This window comes from Mus caroli, chromosome 2 (genome assembly GCF_900094665.2).
Source record: "Mus caroli chromosome 2, CAROLI_EIJ_v1.1, whole genome shotgun sequence".
NCBI classification, from domain to species: Eukaryota; Metazoa; Chordata; class Mammalia; order Rodentia; family Muridae; genus Mus; species Mus caroli.
The window spans coordinates 7,579,429-7,586,685 of record NC_034571.1 but is presented as its reverse complement, the minus strand read 5'-3'; the positions used below and the strand labels follow the sequence as shown (position 1 = coordinate 7,586,685).

General features: G+C 41.1%; 1 pseudogene; it reads right to left on the bottom strand.

The window, feature by feature from the left end:
* Positions 1 to 3,295: 3,295 nt before the first annotated feature.
* LOC110290205 lies at positions 3,296 to 4,188 on the bottom strand (annotated as a pseudogene).
* Between the last annotated feature and the right edge of the window lie 3,069 nt (positions 4,189 to 7,257).

The window sequence follows — 7,257 nt, the reverse complement described above, 5'->3', positions numbered from 1 at the left end:
AGAAGAAGAAGAAGAAGAAGAAGAAGAAGAAGAAGAAGAAGAAGAAGAAGAAGAAGAAGGATCAAAAGCAGAGTACTATGGTTTCCTCAAGGCAATGACATCAAGTAAGTAGTGCTCACTGAAAGAGAGGGGACAATAGGGCAGTGGCAGGGTTGAGATCATATAGACCTTACATGACATGTAGGAATTGGACATTCTTCAGTTATTAATGCTTCACCTGTTGCACATTAAAGCTCAGTCCACATGTCAGGTAATTGGAAAGCCCAAGAATTGTCCTATTATACAAGGTGTTCTAGCTTCATTTCTGCTGGCGTGATAAAATAATGTCCCAAAGAAAAGTAACTTAGGGGAGAAAGGGCTTCCTTTAGTTCCCAATCCAGGTCACGGTCCATCATAGCAGGGGAGTCAAGGCGGCAGGAACATACACAGGATGCCATATGACATCCATATTAAGAAGCAAGGGAGCTTAGCACTCAGTTAGCTTACTCTACTCTCATAAAGCCCAGGGCTCCAAAGCTGGGAGGGACCCTGCCCATTTCCAGTCTGAATCTTTACACATCAGTTAAAGCAATCAAGACATCGTACACACAGATACACTTACAGGCCACGTTGTCTTAGACCACCTCTCACCAAGCCCTCCTTCCGGGCGGATTCTCGATTGCACCTATTTAACAATTAGAAGTAATTATCACACAATAGCAAACCAGCCAACTAGCCCTTCATCAGTTGTCCTTGATGAAATGGGTACATTGTGGGGATGGAACCCTGAATTGGGTGAGTCCATCTTCTGAGATAGCCCACCTTTGGTTCAGAAGGAAGATGCGATCTTTAGAGCCAAAGGCTGTTGGATCTAAAATGACATTTGAAAAATCATCTGTAACAAAGTGCTCTGAAGAGACTGAGGAGCATCGTTCACAGAAACGATCTCTCTGAAACCCACTGTAATTCCCTTCATGTCAAAGTTCCATGGATATCAGTGACCAATCTAGCAAATGCAAACTAGAGTATTCTCTAACAGGCTGCAAGAAATGACTAAGAAACACAAAAAATTTTACTGAATCACTGAGGCAATGTCTCACGGCAGTATTTCTTTCTACACACACACACACACACACACACACACACACACACACACACACATGCACACACATCTATATGCAGACATGGAGCTGAAATATTGATGCTTAGCAAGCAAGCAAGCAAAAAAGATAATTCCTTATTTTAAGTGGCAAGGCTAAACTGCAAGCTGGAGAAAGCTGCTGGACCATAAGTAACCTTGAATTTTATTTGTTATAGACTTGTATATGTTAACTCTTATCTAAAGAGCATGGCTTATCTTTCTTATACATTGCAAAGTAATAAAAATTCTATTTCAAACAATGAATTAGAGTAGATAGTTGAATATTTCTATTAAACTTAGAATGCAGACCAAGTGACTTAATAAAACAAACCTTTTTTAAAAATCAGTTTAAATTCTAGACCTCAGGAAGAAGTTGGGTCTTCTGTTTGTTTTTTCAAGACAAGCTTCTCATGTAACAACCCTGGCTATCCTGGAATTCTCTTTGTAGACAAGGATGGCTTTGAACTCACAGAGATCTTCTTGTCTCTGCCTTGTGAGTACTGGGATTAAAGGTCTACATCACCATGCTGGGCTAGTTGGGTCTTACTTTAAGCATAACTACTTAGCTGTAGGAATTGTTACACTGAACTTTTAAAAGCATTTGTATTGACTGTTTTTGTGTGTGTGTGTGTCAACTTGACACAGCTGGAGTTATCACAGAGCTTCAGTTGGGGAAGTGCCTCTGTGAGATCCAGCTGTAAGACATTTTCTCAATTAGTGACCAAGTGGGGAGGGTTCTTTGTGAACAGTGCCATCCCTGGGCTGGCAGTCTTGGGATCTATAAGAAAGCAAGCTGAAGCCGGGCAGTGGTGGCGCATGCCTTTAATCCCAGCACTTGGGAGGCAGATGCAGGCAGATTTTTGAGTTCAAGGCCAGCCTGGAGAGTTCCAGTGTTCCAGGACAGCCAGGGCTTCACAGAGAAACTCTGTCTTGAAAAACAAACAAACAAACAAACAAAAAGCAAGCTGAGCAAGCTGGGGAAGCAAGCCAGTAAGGAACATCCCTCCATGGCCTCTGCATCAGCTCCTGCTTACTGACCTGCTTAAGTTCCAGTCCTGACTTCCTTTGGTGATGAGCAGCAGTATGGAAGTGTAAGCCAAATAAACCCTTTCCTTCCCAACTGCTTCTTGGTCATGATGTTTGTGCAGGAATAGAAACCCTGACTAAGACAGTATTTATTTTATTTTATTTTATTTTATTTTATTTTATTTTATTTTATTTTATTTTATTTTATTTTATTTTATTTTATATGTGTTTGGATGTTCTATCTGTATCTATATCTGTGTACCATGTGTGTGTTAAATCCAAGGAGGCCAGAGAGGGTGTTTGATTCCCTTCAACTGGAGTCACAGGTGATTGTTAGGCACTTTGTGGGTAATGAGAGTTGAACCCAGGTCCTCTGAAAGAATAATCAGTAAGTACTCTTAACCACTGAGGTATCTCTACACTGAATTTATTTTTATTATTATTTCTTTTGTTTTTGAGATTATAATATAATTGCATCATTTTCCCTTTCCGTTCCTCTCATCAACCCCCCATTCACCCCTTCTTTTTCTCTTATAAGTTCATGTCCTCACCCCCTCATTAACATGTATATTTCTTCCTAAATGGAACCTGCTTGGCTTGTTATTTGTGTTTATGTTTCCAGAGCTCAGCAGTTGCGTTTGATAACTAACCAGTGTGTTTTTCCCTGGGGAAGCCTATTTCTCGGCATTTCTTAGTTACCCTTTGCATCAGGGCTTTACGGTTTTCCCCTGTCCACTTTGGTGTGTCTATTATCCTTGTTAAGCTCATATTTAGGTAGTCATGTTTGTGTGTTTGTTTTTTAAAGACACGTCTACTCAGGATCATGATCAGACAATTACATTTAGCAGTCAACAGCATGGGTGAAAAAGGTCTATAGTAAAACCCTTTGTTGGAGTGCTTTATATTTTCCACAGAACAGAGACTGAAATAACCTGTTATACAATTAGTCACAAATACAGTCCTGGAGCTTCTGCTCGTACACGTGAACATTATCTAAGAACACATCTTTGTAGCAGCTAGGCCCTGACTCCACTGTGCTTGGCTGAGTTCACAAAGCTGTTATAACCTGTAGCTTCCTTGTCATTTGTCTGTCTTTCCTCTCCTGCTAAGCTTTGTTTCCTGGGTGTAATTAGAACGTCCTGCAACTGTCTAGCTGCTGCTACTGCTGGGACCTCCATAGCCACGGTGGCTTCATGGTTTAGCATAGTACTGGCCTCTGCCACTCTAAGGGCCAGAACCACCATGGCTTCTGCCTCCAAAGTTTCCCTCCTACATCTGTCCAAATCTGAAGACTGAATGTTATAATTGCTAAAATCATTGTAGCTACCACCACCTCCAAAATTGTTTCCATCATTACCAAATCCATTATAGACATCCCCTTGCCACCATATCCACCACCAGGGCTGCCACCAAAGCCACCGTGGCCACTGAAGTTTCCTCCTCAACCAAAATTGCCAAAACTACCTCCATGATCGTCACCAAAGTTTCTAGAACCACTTCAACCTCTCTGGTTAGAAGCACTGGTATATTCTTTTGCCTCAACAGAGCTTCTCTTACTTCACAGTTGTGGCCATTCACAGTATGGCATTTCTGAATAACAATCTTATCCACAGAGACATGGTCATCAAAGGTGACAAAAGTAATGCCCCCTTGTTTTCCACTGTCACTGTCAGTCATAATTTCTATCACTTCAATTTTCTCATACTGCTCAAAATAGTCTCAAAGGTGACGTTCTTCAGTGTCTTCTTTAATAGCACCAACAAAAATCTTTTTCATAGTTAAGTGGGCACCTGGTCTCTGAGAATCTTCCTTGACAATTCTTCCATCCACTTTGTGTGGTCTTGAATTCACAGCAGCATCCACTACCTCTACCGTGGTATAAGTGACAAAACCAAAGGCCCTGGATCTCTTAGTGTTTGGATCTCTCATTACCACAAAGTTGGTGAGTGTCTTCCACTGCTCAAAATGCCTCTTCAGACTCTTGTGGGTTGTTTCAGAGCTCAGCCCTCCGATAAGAGCTTCCATATCTGTTTTGGCTTTTTGGGAGACATTTAGACACCATGGCAGGGTAATGAGAGCTTTCAGCGATGCTTCCTCTGCACCGTCAAAAGGTAGGACAGCACAAGATAATGAATGTATCCTGGTAGTCATGTTTTTGAAAAGTTTTGGGAATAGCTTCTAACATTACTAGGAGACACAATCTCACAGCAACGTCCCTAATCCTCTGGCTCTTACTATCTTTCTGCTCCCTCTTCTGCAATGTTCCCCAAGTTTTAAGTGCATGGGTGATTTGTAGATGTATTCATTGAGATGAGGCTCCAAAGCATTTTGACTGGTTACGGTTTTCAGTAATGGTCTCTGAATACCACAAAGAGAAGTTTTCTTGTGAGGGGTGAGGACTATACTTATCTGTGGCTATGAGGACATTTAGGAAGTACTTAGGGATTATGTTGTTTTGGTAAAGTGGTGGCTGTAAGTTCTCCAAGATCCATGACTTTACTAGCATTTGGGTAGTTGGCTAGGTTCTCAGTTACCAGACACATTTCCCCTTTTGTTGAATGGTCTTTAAGTCCAATTAGAGAGCTGTTTGCTGCTGTCAAGGTATACATGGCACTACTGCCCCTTTAGGGTTATTATCCCATGCTGGGGATGGTAGTGGTTCATATGTCATGGCTGCATGGGACTGTTGGTTGTTCCCCTCCTTTGGAAACTCATATGGCATTTTCTGGCCCCATGAAAGTAGTCCTCAGGTCAGTTCCATCTCAGGGGCTTCTTGGCTCTTCATCTGAAGTGCACTGCATCTTCAGCAGCAAGGATTTACCTTCCACTCCTGGGGCCAACCAACAGCAATAACTGTAATGTTTTGGGAGTTGATAACTTTGACCACCAACTCAAAAGAGGCTCCAAATGCCTGGTGTTGGTTTTTGTGTTGCATGGTCTTTGGCTCTGGGAGGCAGCATTCTCAGACTAGATGAGAGAAGTTCATTGAGACTAAATATGTATATTTATAGACAGGCTTATGTGTATTATAGTAGTTTTAGTTAGATAGTTAATAGAATGATTCCTTTTGACTTTTCTAGATACCCTCTGTGATGGTTTATATATGCTCAGCCCAGAGAGTGGCACTATTAGGAGGTGTGGTCTTGTTGGAGTAGGTGTGCCATTGTGGCCATGGGCTTTAAGACCCTAATCCTAGCTGCATGGAAGCCAGTATTCTGTTAGCAGCCTTCAGATGAAGATGTAGAACTCTCAGCTCCTCCTGCACCATGCCTGCCTGGATACTGCCAAGTTCCCACCTTTCCTTCCCTTCCCTTCCCTTCCCCTTCCCCTTCCCCTTCTTCCCCTTCCCCTTCCCCTTCCCCTTCCCCCTTCCCTTCCCCCTTCCCTTTCCCCTTCCCCTCCCTTCCCTAATTAGAGCCCCACTCTTCCCCATTGGATCATTTGAAGTCTACGAGTTCTCCTCTATCTCCCTTGCTTCCCTACACTGGCTATGGTCCCTTTTAATTTTCATGATTTCTGCAGTTACTCTAGGAAATTTACTCACATTCAAAGATTTGGAGTTAGGAGCCTCTGATGAGGGAAAACATGTTATGCCAGTTTTTATCCAAGTGTTACCCAATGCAAATTTCGTGAGTTCATTTATTGCATAGTTTATGCGCACCACATCCGCTGAAGGCCATTTAAGTGTCCTTCTCCCCCTATTTGTGTGATATTGTGAATAGAGTAGCAATAAACACTGCAGAGCAAGGATCTTCTCCTTGGCACATATGCCAAGGAGAGGTATAGCAGGGTCAAATGGTAGATTTGTTATTACATGTTCGAGAATTCTCTACACTGATTTCTATAGCGACTGAAGCAGTCTGTAACCCACCAAAAGTGAATGAGGGTTCCCTTTTTCTTATGTACTCTCTAGCATTTACTGTCTGTTCATCTTTCCCATTCTGGTAAGATGAGATTTCAATGTTGTTTTGATTTGCATTTCCATAATTGATAGGGTTGATGAACGTTTTTTGAGACATTACTTATTACTGCCTTTGCTTCTTTTGAGAGTTCTCTGTTCAGGTACCTGGCTCATTTTTAAAAAATGAGTCTTTTGTTTGTTTTTTTTACTTCTTTATATATTCTATATATTAATCTGGTAGATGTATACCTTTCATCCCATGGATTTCTTCACCTTGTTGGTTTTCTTAAGCTGTGTAGAAACTTTTTAGTTTTATGAAATCTGACTGGTCAACTATTGGCCTCAATTCTTGAGTAAATTGAGTTTTATTTAGAAGGCCCTTTGGGACACCTAGATCATCTATATCATATGGAGCACTGTATATGCTTTCTTCTAGAAAATTTAAGTATTTCAGGTTTTCAGTTTAGGTCATTGATCCACTTGGAATTACTTTTTGAGTCTAATTTTGTTCTTCTGCCTTGTGGATTGCCTTTATTTTTTCTGCCTTTGGTTTTTCTTAGCGGCATTTATTGAAGGTGCTTTCTTTTCTCCAGTTTATATTTTTGGTATTTTTGACAAATATTATATAGCTGAAGTTATGTGTGCTTATGTTTGGGTTCCTCCCCCCCCATTGGTCTACATGTTTATTTTTCTGCCAGTGTCATATTTTTTTTATTACAATAGAACCTATAACCAAGCCAGATATCCATCCACAACTCAGGCTTGGACCAGTAGACACAGGCTATACACCACATCACTCTCCTCATCCTCTTGATTTTGTTCCTTTTACCAACCCACCACACATCTTTTCTTCTGCACTAACCTGCTCTATTCATATCAGAAAAAAAAGTCTGCACACCCAGATCTCATCACAAAAATACAAATAATATGAAAGGTCAAGCCAAGCTTGGCACAGTGGCAGTATCGTAGCCAATGAAGTTTATCAGAAGAGCGATTATTACTAATGGGAAGTTTGACCCAATATCTTCTCTCCAAAACCCACCCATTCTATAGAAATTCTTGCCAATGAGAATTCCATATATGAACCCCAGGGTACAGAATCCAAAAGAACAATCATAAAGTTCATCAAAAAATTCAAGATTTAAACAAAACACAAAGAAATCAGGGAGAAAGAACTCAAGGAGAGCAAACTCCTTAGTGATGCCCAAGA